We start from the raw sequence: 12,700 nt of genomic DNA on the forward strand, positions 1-12,700 counted from the left end.
CAAATCTTCAGGTTAAGTAAGCGGACCCCGTAAAAATCAATTTAAGAACCACGCTCTTGTCGCTTTTGTCGGTGTGTCGGTGGACGCGGTTATTATCATAATTAAAACACATAATAACGGATTCTTACCGATGACACTCATCCCGTGATCATGGCACTTGCAACAGTGTCGAAATATCGGGAGTCTCATATCTATTTCCCTGATTTAAACGCGGTAAGAAACCGTTATTATGTGCTTTAATTCGATAGATAATCGATAACTGGCGTGGAACATTTGATAGTCCTAATTAGATACTTACTTATTTTTTTAGCGTCAACAGAGTAGTTTTTACTACGAGTCTTTTGCAAGTGATCCCACTATGCGTTACTGTTATTCATTAAAAAGATCCTGCAACAAAGAGCACGTCAAAAACACCAATTACGTATCTACGTAGGTAGATGTTGTAAAGCACTATTACAAAGGGAATTGGGAACCTTCCTCCTGTCAGTTTAGTTTAGGTGTATACGTAATTTCCAATTCTCTCTACCCTGTCTACCTGCTGTACAAGGGATGTACGTAGCCGCACTGCATCGCACTTTCCTGTGCTTTTATCCTTTTCTGTCACTCAGGACTTGCCAGAGCGAGATAGAGCGCTTTTTTGACGTGACAAATGGCATTAACTACTTGGCCGGACGAATGGGGAGCACTAAGCTAAGAGAGCGGGAGTGCAACTTTGCCACTGCACTTCGATCGCCTCTTCAATTCCGCAGCGTGCGGTCGCATTCTCTCGCTCTAACAAATGACAGTTTTTAGTGACAGAAAAGAATAGAAACATAAGAAAATGCGATGCGGTGCGGCCAGATATACAAATCTAGTTCATCCCTAAAGCTCAACAGACACGGACATATAAAAAACAAGCTTCAAAACAAGGAAACAATGTTGCAATTAATCAGTATGCACGTTAACATCACGGCATCGACAGCCGATGATAACCAGACGCCCGCTTACTAGAAACGCGAATTTTTACACAATTCGCCAACAGATTATAAATAGAGTTCAGTCTTTATATAGTCGTAAAAATTTACTTACATACAAAGTGGCCCCGATTCCTGCAGACACCTAATTTTACTTCAAGTTATAAGTACCTGTCATTTTCTTATCCACCGAAAAGGAAAGAGACGGATGATTGACAGCTCTTAATTTTAGGAAAAATGAGTAAATGAATGAATAACCCGGGCAAATCAAAAAGGAATCTCGGTGGTATGCAAACCGTTTGACGTGAGCTGTCAACTTTATTCTATCGGGTTATTGGCGAATGTAAAATTTTTAGACGGTTGTTTTAGATTTGTGCTTAAAATTGACGTGTGTTCCATAAATTTTATGCTTGTCGATTACCCGTCCCTTTCCTTTTCGGCGGATAAGAAAATGACAGACATAACTTAAAATAAAATTAGATGGCATTTACAGGAATTAGCACCAGTATCAAGCCTGTATCCCCGAAGAGATAGGCAGAGGTGTTATATACACGCACTCCTCGCCTTTAACCGGGCACAATTCCTGGATACCACGTGATATCATTTATCTACGATCCAACACAAATTCAGTGGTTTAGAGCCCGAGCGGGAATATCGAACCCGTGTACCTACAATGTAAGTCACGCGTTCATATTACGGATTCAGAAAAGTTAGTCCTAAAAAGTTGCTCCAAAAGTTAGTAAGGGTTTTATTATCTATAGGAAGTAGGTCATATTGTTATTTTCCTGTAAACATTTATTTATTTTGAAACATAGAAATAAAAACTTGTAATAAAAATGAACTAGGTAATAAAATTGTTTAGAAGTATGCGGAAATCGCTGTCAGCAAATTCTTTATTTAAAATATATTTTATGTTTATGTTTACAAATTGAAAACACTTAATTGAAAAAAAAAAAGTATAAAGCGTTAAATACACGGAATCTACCTGATGGTAACGGTAAGTAATGTAAGCCGTATATATTAGGATTTAGGTGTACACACATTCGCGAGATTTTGTGTGGCGTTTTTCTGAGAATTTTGTACACGTGTTGTAATGTTTTTTAATAAAAGAAGAAGTAAATGAAATAAATGTGAGAAGTAGGTTTTACTTGAATTTATTCCTCATAAAACCATAAAAACATAATATAAATATTTATCTACTATAAATTATTATTGTAAATAGGTAATACAGAAGTATAAATATATATTTGAACTTTTTAAATCCTACGGGTACATTTCAGGGATTCAAGGCCACTGGTCATTCGTTAAGCATTTAAAATAAGAAAAGGTGTAAGTAATAAAAAGCCTCCCCAGCTTGGTTGACAGCGGTGGCAGGAAGGAGCTATAAAATGGGTCCCCTGTAACTAATCCACAGGCTGAAAGAAATGTGGCATTACAGTGTTATGTTAACAGTTTAAATATGAATAAAGTTGCTCGAGTTAATGTTACCTAACAAAACAAACGTACTTAATCAGATCCAGACGTTATAGTACATTCGACCACCACCACCACCATCAATTTAAGAGCCACGCTCTTGTCGGTGCAGCATTTTCCATGCTACTTTTTAGGGAAAAATGGGGCAGTGGTTTCCCTCTTGCCTTCCGCCCCGCAGCCACGACACATACCTACCCACACACGACATTAGTGTTAATATTAAAAAAATATATATCAATTCAGCTTGGACTGCTAAGTATCTTCAGAAGCACAAATAACAGGAGCAATTTCTTAGGTTTAGGTTAATCTAAAAAAAACAATGCGGGGAAAAAACAGCTGAAAACCGAACGAACAATTTTTTGAAAAGTAGGTAATTACGTATGTTATGAAACAACAAACAAATTACAAAAACAATTTGCGACGTCCCTATATAATGAGATTCGCGGACTATTAAAATCAATGTCTCGAACCCAAATCGTCTGACGTTTCGAGAAACTTTTCCATTTTAACTATGGATGAAAATGTAAGTAAACGTAGATGTAGATAATTGATATCACGTGATTTTCAGGATTTGTGGCCGATTAATGACAATAGACTTGCTCTCTATTACCTACATGGGACTTAAACGCAGCTATACACCGTCAAAAAAAAGCTTACAGGCGTAATGCTCATCATCATCAATTTAAGAGCCACGCTCTTGTCGGTGCAGCATTTTCCATGCTACTTTATTAGGGAAAAATAGGGCAGTGGTTTCCCTCTTGCCTTCCGCCCCGCAGTACTCTGTCTGACGCAAGTGGGATGGCGCCCAGAGTAGTCTATTACAAAGCCATACTAGGACTCCTGTCCTCTGCCTCAGAATAGTACTGACAGTTACTGCTGCCCTCTGTCAGGTTCCAGCGTAATGTTATGTTTTGAAAATATTAATAAAGTCTCTAATAAGAAAATTATTAAAAGTTCGTTGACGCATCTACTATAGAAACTTAGAGGACAGGACTCGATAAACACTTCAGTTTTTTTTTTTTGAATTTCCTTATGTCTCTACTATTGAAATACCGACAGAACTCGATGCATAATCTAAAAAAATATATCTCGGATAAGACAAAAATAAATACTTACCCGGGGTTTGGTTATTGTTTACAAATGAGTAAGTACATAACAAATACGTTCGTTTGTAATATTTTATCAAAGATTAATAATTGTAACTGAACAGTTATGTTAACTAATACAAAGCGCAATTGCTTTGATCATGTAGTATTAAAAGTACTTAACTGAACTTTTGAATTTGAAATTCCCTTTCCCTGTTCCCAGAATGCGAGATACCTTTAAGGTAGATAGGTACTATTAGAAAACAACCTGTGTAAAGGTGAATTTTGAAAGTTTAATATACTTTTTTACCTAATGGGTACTTTAGAGACCCTATTACACGTGACTTAAACATAGTTGGAGAGTAGTTGGTGTATATACTATTCACCTCTGCCTACCCCTTCGGGGATATAGGCGAATATGTTACTAAGGGTGTAATTAATAAACTAATCTCAGCTTTGAGACTACCCTCAAGATCATGTCAATGTGACAGTTCTTATATAAAAACAGGGACTTGAGCATGATCTTGAGGGCAGTCTCAGCTTCTTCTTCTATCATGTGGGTTGTGAGGTGGAGTACTAACCTCATCAACCCTGGTTTCAGGATTACTATTGAGCCGCCAAAGGCCCCTGGCTCATGTAACGACTACTTACTTACATCAGTAAGTAGTAATCAGGACCAACGGCTTAACGTGCCTTCCGAAGCACGGATCATCTTACTTTTTTGGACAATCAGGTGATCAGCCTGTAATGTCTTAACCAAACTAGGGATCACAAAGTGATTTTTGTGATATGTCCCCACCGGGATTCGAACCCGGGACCTCCGGATTGTGAGCCCAACGCTCAACCACTGGACCACGGAGGCCGTTAGTCTCAGCTGTGATTGATTTATTAATACTACCCTACGATAGGTAAATAAATCAATTTTAGCAGCCCTGAATACTAGCAGTTGTGTAGGTAATTGTATTCTCTCTGTGATCAAGGAATGTAATGTCGCATTGGCTAGCTAGCTACGAGCCAGCTTTTAAACGTCAAAAATAAAAATATAAATTGCTTCAGAGTAATAAGGCCGCCCATTTGTACTGTAGCTAAATGTTTTATAATTTTTTGTATGTTTTGTTTGTGATTTGGTGTGATGCGATTTAACGTGGTAATTTACGGGTACATAATTATTGAAAAGTACAAAAACAGAAACATATTATTGTATAAAAATAATTGTTTTTTGATATTTGGATCACAATATGTATAGAATTCTGTTACTAACTATATTGCTTCTATTTAATTTGATCTGAATAATAATGGGTGAAAGACGTAATTAGGCCAGGATGTAAGTAATAAAAAGGTCATCATTTAGCTAAAAACAACGACAAAATATGCATGCGTCTGTTATCCATGAAATTAGAAGGTTCTCTCTCTTTATTTAAAAGCTGCGCTCTTGTCGGTGGAGTAATCGCCTCCATTTTCATTACTACATAGATATGGCGTGTAGAACGGTGGTTGCCCCAATCGCCTTCCGTTCCGCAGTGCACCGACCAATTTCTCAATGGGTGATGTTCTAGCTAGAGCCCTACCAGAATCCATTTCCTCGGCCTCCAACCAGTACTGATACCGCTACTGCCCGGCATCAGGGGTGCGCTTTTGAAGTAGCGACGCCTACTCGCTACGTCACAAGATCGTCATAGAACCTAAGTAGCATTTTATAGGTTAGCCTGTCCCAGTGAGCTACCCACTACGTTCTGCTAATCCTGTCGCTGTTAATGTTGTGTTAATTAGGAGGTTAACCGAAGGAAAATCTTTACAGCGTCATCTATATTGTCTTTGAGGAACGTCCCTCGTTTAAAAGACTGCAAATCTCCAGCCAAGTTTCAAACAAGATCTATCTTAATAGATCTATCCGAATGTAGAACTATCAATCAAGCCAAGTTCCAATTAATTTCAAATAGACTGTCGATTGTGCAGAACGTTTTATTTTATACTATCCAGTGATTAGATTTTAGAGCTGTGGTACTCAATTTTGATGGTACGGTCACGAGCATTAATATGTATACACTTTGGTACCATGTCACATTAACTTTTTTGACAAATTGAACTGTAAGTCTCACTAAATGTCAAATATGTTAGTGCGACAGAGTCCTAAAGTGGATACATTATATTGCTCATGACTGTACCCGTTATTGCCCTAGAGGTGCAGAAGGTGGGTAAATACTGAGTCAGTAGCGGGATTTATCGTAAGAATTATTCTATTTATACTACGTAGGCCTCTTCCATGTTTTTTCCACTTCCAACTATCTTGGGTTATCGACATCCCGTCGTCCGTAAGAATTATTATTTGAGTTTATTCACATAAAGAGAAGAACAAGAGTGCACTTAACCGGCGAGCATACATGAAGTCTTTGATGGGAGTGGAATATGCAAAAATGGTGAGTCAGAATCGTAATAAGTAGAATTCCGTGGTATGGGCCTACCCCAACGGAACATAAACGTGATCTTAAGTTTTTTTTTGATGTGACTTATTGTAGATTTGCCACAGATGGCATTAACTACTTGGCCGGAGTGATCTTATGTATACATAGGTACTGTAGGTATTCACATAAACTCCTGAAAAAAAATAAAAACCTGACTCACTCAAACTCCCTCACACCCACACAATAAAGCTTCCAATATCATTTGTGTGCACTGAGCATTAATACATCGCGTATTTCCGCACGCTCTACTAACCCCATTACGGATTACTGGCGCTAGTTTATATGTGTACCTTCCCGACTTTGTGTGCGTCCTCTAAAGTGGCCTGTCAGACAACGCGACATCCACATGCTTTGATTTTCTGTTATAAAATACCTAGGTCTTTAATTCAGTGGTACAGAAAACTGTTTGAGAACCACTGCTAGCGCAATGTAGGGCACGCATACGCAGTGCAGGGTCATTGACCCGTGGCGGCGTGCCTGCCAGTCCTGCCAACTTCCCGCCAATACTATAACTTGGCACAGGATCGCTGCCAAACTGCCAACCGAACATTACTTGCATACTACCGCTTTCCGAATTTGTAAGAGTAAAGTGTCGCACACACCATACTTACGGTGCCTATTTATTCAAACCATCGTTAATTTTACTTTATTTGTGTACAACTCATATTTTTTTTTACAATTATAAATAATATATTTAAATTATTCAGAAATAATAATAATAATAAAAAACAGAATGTAAATCTACCACAGGCTTCGTCAGTACCAATATTAATATTATAAAAAAAAATAAGGGAAAGCATATTCACAACAACAACAACAATTTGGTTTTATTTTTTAATGGAATAGCGGAGTCTCCTGCTGACACAAGTACTTACTATGGTTAAGAAGAGGCTCCAATCACCAAGTTATATTACTGTAATTATTAATAAATTATAAGACAATTTCAGTAAATAAAGATCACTGCACAAATTTTTAAGCAAATATATAAATGTAAACAGTTAAATCCTTCTAAAAAAGTTTCACGTGCCTTCCCAGTTCTTACATAATAACGAATATTCTGCCGAGTCGTCGTCTAAATTAAACCGTTAAAACAACTCGACAGAATGCGATGGCGAAATGAAATTCCGATAATATTTTCTTCTCGTCGCAAAAAGCAATTTCAACTGGCGAATGTTTTTCCGCGGGCTACAGCCTACTTGCTTCCTCTTCCGGCAACAAAAGATGGCGACTTGCTGAGAAACTTTTGTCTCGTGCCGATTGCCAAGAGAACATTGAAATTATGCGCAAATAAGAGAAAGTTGCTTCAATAAGCTTGTAATACAAAATAAGTAATAACACAACATAACATAAACTCGCGAAGATTATTATTATTGCGTATGGCAGACAAAAATACAATATACTGCGTGGATCATATAATCCAGCCTAAGCTCCCCTAACCAAGTCGCTGCCGCATCCGTCACACGATGCAGCTCGGCTATGCCACCTGGGAACCGGTGTAGATACAATACAATAAATACCATACAAAAACTCTTTCTTGCTCACATAAAAGGAGGCCTTATTGCTAAGAATATATTTATATTTATTTGTCTTATGAAAACAGTGCATAAAGCGAAGGTTGGTGGTAAGGCTGACAGAGGAAGACCTAGAAGGACGTACATTGACCAAATTGGAGACGTCCTTACAAAAGGTTCAGTGCGATCTACTTAGAACCGGCGTGCGTGTATGAAACGATTGATGAATGTGGAGGAAGCAAGAGAAGCGTGTCAGGATCGACGCAAATGGAATTCCATAGTCTTGCTTACCCCGGTGGGAAATAGGCGTGAGTTTATATACCTATGTATATTTATCTTAAGTGCAGTCAGTTAAAAAGGCCACATCGAAGCAATTCGTCTAAAGAAGCAATATTAAATATAATATTAATATTGATGTATGAATATTAAGTGCAAATGCTGTGCACATCTGTAATAAGTATAAGCACTCTAGATTAAGTCATTGGCTATTTAGATTTATATGTAATGTGCTTGTATTGCCTTTAAATAAAATAGAATAAAAATATTGCAATTTGTCATTTGCGCAACAAATGTTAATAGCAATATTGCTTTTTAGATGAATTGCTCCCCCCCCCCCCCCCCCCCCCCCCGCCGATCAATCTTCCATACTGTAAGTACAATAGAACAAGTTGCCTGTAACTCTGAAGTTTCTTTCTAGCGGAAAGATACAATAGCCTACATTTACCTACGAAGGAAACTTATTCTCAACAGTTACATTTAAGTTTCCCAGTTACATAGGTTTCGTAACTTTTACGACTTATTACGACTTTTCTTTATAACTTCTGAAAAGTACACCTAAAGGGGAAAGTTGAATTGTATTCAAACATTCAAGTTTTTAATGCGATACCGGAAAGTCGTAAAGAACTACAGTATAAAGAATGCTACTTCAGTCTACTTTATAGTTTTTTATGACTTTCTCTTTAGCTCAATAAGGAGGAATGGTACAAAGACATGGAGATATCTTATTGGTAAAAATAACTGAGTAAAATAAACGCTAACACCGTGGCGATAAGGGGAAGACTAGCTTTCTTTTATTCCTGACAGATACACTAGATAAAAGTAAGTACATAAGAATCTAGGTCAATAATTTGCATTGATATATCTTATTTATATGTTGAAAGCTAAACGGAAGCTTAGCTATAAGTTTCGATAGTCAATGGACCGAACTGTAGGGTTCAGTAAGTAAAGCAATTCATCTAAAAAAGATATTATTTCACATTTGTTGACCTTGCGCAATTTATTTTTATAAGTATGAGCTTATGTCAAAGTACAATACAGGGGGGTTAAAATGGTCACATCGAAGCCATTCATTTTAGAAAGCAATATTGCTATTTGACATTTGTATGCATTGCGCACATAATTTTATATTATGCGCAAATGTCAAATTGCAATATTGCTTTTTAGATGAATTGCTTCGATGTGGCCATTTAAACCCCCTTTTATTAAATAAATGTGACCTTTTTATTATTTGTTTTATCCCATAAAATTGTTGGCCCTGGAAATAATGTGTGACTTATTGACTTCATAAATAATTTAATGATTTCTCCCTTGAATCTGCGGATTACGAAATGGCTTCATTATGTACAGTGTATTAATTTTAATGAGTCATAAACTGTGGAATTCTTTGATACTTTACCGGGATATTTACGAAGATTTACATCTTACCTGACCTAAATTTCGTCTTATTATTAACTACTACCTGTGGTCGACATAATAAAGTGAATTAACTGCAGGTATGTCTAATTAATTATGAACAAACGAACTGAATGCGGAACATGTATAAGATATGGCAGCATTTTAAGCTCGAAAACAGAACTTATAATGAAACACGTGCAAACTCCGCCTTATTATAAAACTCATCATCAGCCGTACGACGTCCAGGTCTCCCCCAAGGATCTTCACGACGATCGGTCCTGCGCTGCCCGCATCCAGCGGCTTCCCGCGACCTTCACCAGATCGTCGGTCCACCTTGTAGCGGGCCTACCCACTGAGCGTCGTCCGACACGTGGTCGCCATTCGAGAACCTTTCCACCCCAGCGGCCATCGATTCTCCTCGCTATGTGTCCTGCCCACTGCCACTTCAGCTTGGCAATTCTCCGAGCTATGTCGGTGACTGTCTACGCACCTCACTAGAGGGGTCGCGGGGTGGCCGCCAATCGCCGTTCATTCGTCGCTCGCCGCACTCTTCTGTTGGCAACACTAATAAAAAAAGGAAAACCACTTCTCTCTGCGCCTCGCTCGCGCTCGCGTTCGATTTGTAATCTTTTTAAAAAAATGTAATATTTTAGAATTAATAGACAGCGATATAGTTACAGTCCGCTAGTTTAATTTTTGCTATCAAGGATCCCCCAACAGTGACTTTAGTTCTCCTGCGGATTCTCCTCATTTATTATAAAACAAAGACTAAAAAATACTAGATTTAAAATATAGTCCACGCCACGAAAGAACTCGGAAAGGAGAGAATTTCCAGGCTACGTCAAAATGTACTTACGGAACAATTAATTGTACTTATAAATGAACAAAATCGCTAAACGTGAAAAGTTTGATCAAGAGAACAAGGTTCAAAAAGAAATTGACTGAATCCCATTGTACAGACTAGAAGAAATTAATGACTTCCTCAAACAATCGAACGGGATTTTCCTTATTCCTTGAAAACTAAATTAAACATCGTTTGTTCTCGACAGACTTATTTCAAGGTTATTTGACTTGAAACGAAGTTTGATGATTCTTTGGCAGATTACTTGAACATTGGTGTCTACTTATTCCGACGGCGACAAATTAGTTTGACAGCCACTGGCGCTAATTTCTGTAGATACCATCTAATTTTCTTGTACCTTATACCTGTAATTTTCTTATCCGCCGAGAAGGAAAAGGACGGGTAATCTACAGGCATTAAATTTATGAAACACAAGTCAATTTTAGGCACAAATCTAAAACGACACTAAACCATTTACATTGGCCAATTACCCGACAGAATTATGTTAACAGCTCACGTCAAACGGTTTGCATACCAGCGAAATACCTATTTGATTTACCCGGGCTTATTCATTTATTCACTCATTCTTTTTAAAATTAACATCTGTCAATCATCCGTCGTATTCCTTTTAAGTATAACTTAAATAAAATTAGGAGGTGTCTTCAGTAATCGGAGCCACTGACATCCTATAAACAAATAGACAGGTCTTAAACCAAAGTCGTTCCTCACCAGACACAAGTGCAAGAAAAAGACAGCTACGTATAGTTTTAATTCAGTCAAATTAAGATAAAATTTAGTTTGTGGTTGCCGGTATCAGCACCAAAGGTGATCGCGCACCTAGACGCGCCGAAGTCATCACTTCACCAAGCTTTCTGTTAGACCGACATGAAAGATGGTGAAACGTATCGCCGTCTATAACGGTCGAGCCAACTCTTTATCAGCTGTTTAGAATTAGTCAAACCGGCTGAAATAAACCTGGGGGATTAAAAAGGCCACATCGAAACAGTTCATCTAACAAAGCAACATTATTGCTACTTGACACTTGTTTGCATTGCGCACTTACTTTTATATGCGCAAATGTCAAGTTATAATACCTATTGCTTTTTTGAATGAATTGCTTTGATTTAGCCTTTTTAACCCCCCTGAACTCTTTGCATGAATTAATTGCGGTAAATAGTCAAGTATTAGTAGTATAAGTAAGTACTTAAATGTTCCAGGGCTGATGACGTTAGTTATTGATCTCAGAATGCAGGCTAGACGAAGAATGAATACAAAAAATACGATTTAACGATTGGGAATTCTCATTTGCATGCAAAGCGTTCGGTTTTAACAAATCAGCAAAACGGAAATCCTTATTCTCCCAAAGTAAGTATCCTCTGATTTTGCGTACTTCTCCCACTTTTACTTTTTAGCCTCCCAACTTGCTCCCGACATTTTAAAAACACTTTCCCTGAACCAATCGGCGTCTTGTTTCCATCTCATGCATATGAAATTAGTTTCCGAACAAAAGATTTACAGGTTTATAACCCGGCTATTTTATATTGTTCCGGGAGATGACGGTGTAATAGTTTATTTCATGTCTAGTTTTATAGGCATAATAATATTTTTAAACCCTTGTATACGAGCGGGTCTTTGATGAGAAATACAAAGTAGTTCAACCTGTTTTGTATTTGGAACACCATGATTTAAAAACAATAGAGTTTTCCTCTAGTAGTGATTTATTTTAATGGCAGTGTGTTTAGCCAAGATTTGTTTTTTTTATCGTTAACTCGACCAATTCAGTCACATAATGCGCTATCATAGAAGAAACGCTTATTATGGAATAAGCGTTACCTATGGGATAATAGGTCCGTCTAAATAAAAATACGTTTTCATTTTTCAGACATTTCGTCAGAATTTTTATTTTTCTGAATGACATATTCGATAGAGAAAAAAAATTGCGCTATGAAAAAGACTGTAAATAAATATATAAAATCCCCGGAGGCGACGCCACAGCACTCGCTATATGACAGGCTCTGGATTTGATTTACATACATACATACATACATAAACTCACGCCTATTTCCCACCGGGATAAGCAGAGACTATAGAATTCCATTTGCTTCGATCCTGACACACTTCTCTTGCTTCCTCCACATTCAACAATCGCTTCATACACGCACGCCGGTTCAGAGTAGATCGTATTAAACCTTTTTTAAAAACATCTCCAATTTGATCATCGTCAGTCCTTCTCGGTCTTTCTCGGTCTTGGATTTGATTTCTAACGGGTATTTATAAACTCTTTCAAAACTTGCCATTCTGTATACAGGTCGTTATTTGCGTGCCATTTAAGTAGTTACTTACTACATTTTAAAAACACCTTAAGAATTCTATTTTAAGCCACATGTTAAGGAAACATTGCAATTAAAAATATTTAAGTACTTAAGTACCTACTTTCCTAAGGTTTCCTCATTAGAAGCTAAGTTCTTACAATGTCAGCCTGATTAAAACTAAACCTTCCTGCTTTGGATTTACGGCTGGTAATTAGGTTTACTTCCTCCGCACACGTTAGGTTCCTAAGCCACTCAGGAGTAAACTGCAATTAATCAAATTAGAATGGAACTTTACTGTCTACTAGACTAAACGCCTGAGACAAGTTCGATTCTGGGGTTAGAAAATGGTAACTAAGTATCTACCTACTAATAGACCTCATCTACTAATA

General features: G+C 37.5%; 1 protein-coding gene across 1 annotated transcript in view; it reads left to right on the top strand.

The window, feature by feature from the left end:
* The window catches only part of LOC126367736 (uncharacterized), a 558,664-nt gene that overhangs the window by 478,901 nt on the left and 67,063 nt on the right, over window positions 1–12,700 (top strand). The gene's annotated exons all lie outside the window — the stretch shown is intronic.

Source organism: Pectinophora gossypiella, chromosome 6 (assembly GCF_024362695.1).
Source record: "Pectinophora gossypiella chromosome 6, ilPecGoss1.1, whole genome shotgun sequence".
Lineage (NCBI taxonomy): Eukaryota > Metazoa > Arthropoda > Insecta > Lepidoptera > Gelechiidae > Pectinophora > Pectinophora gossypiella.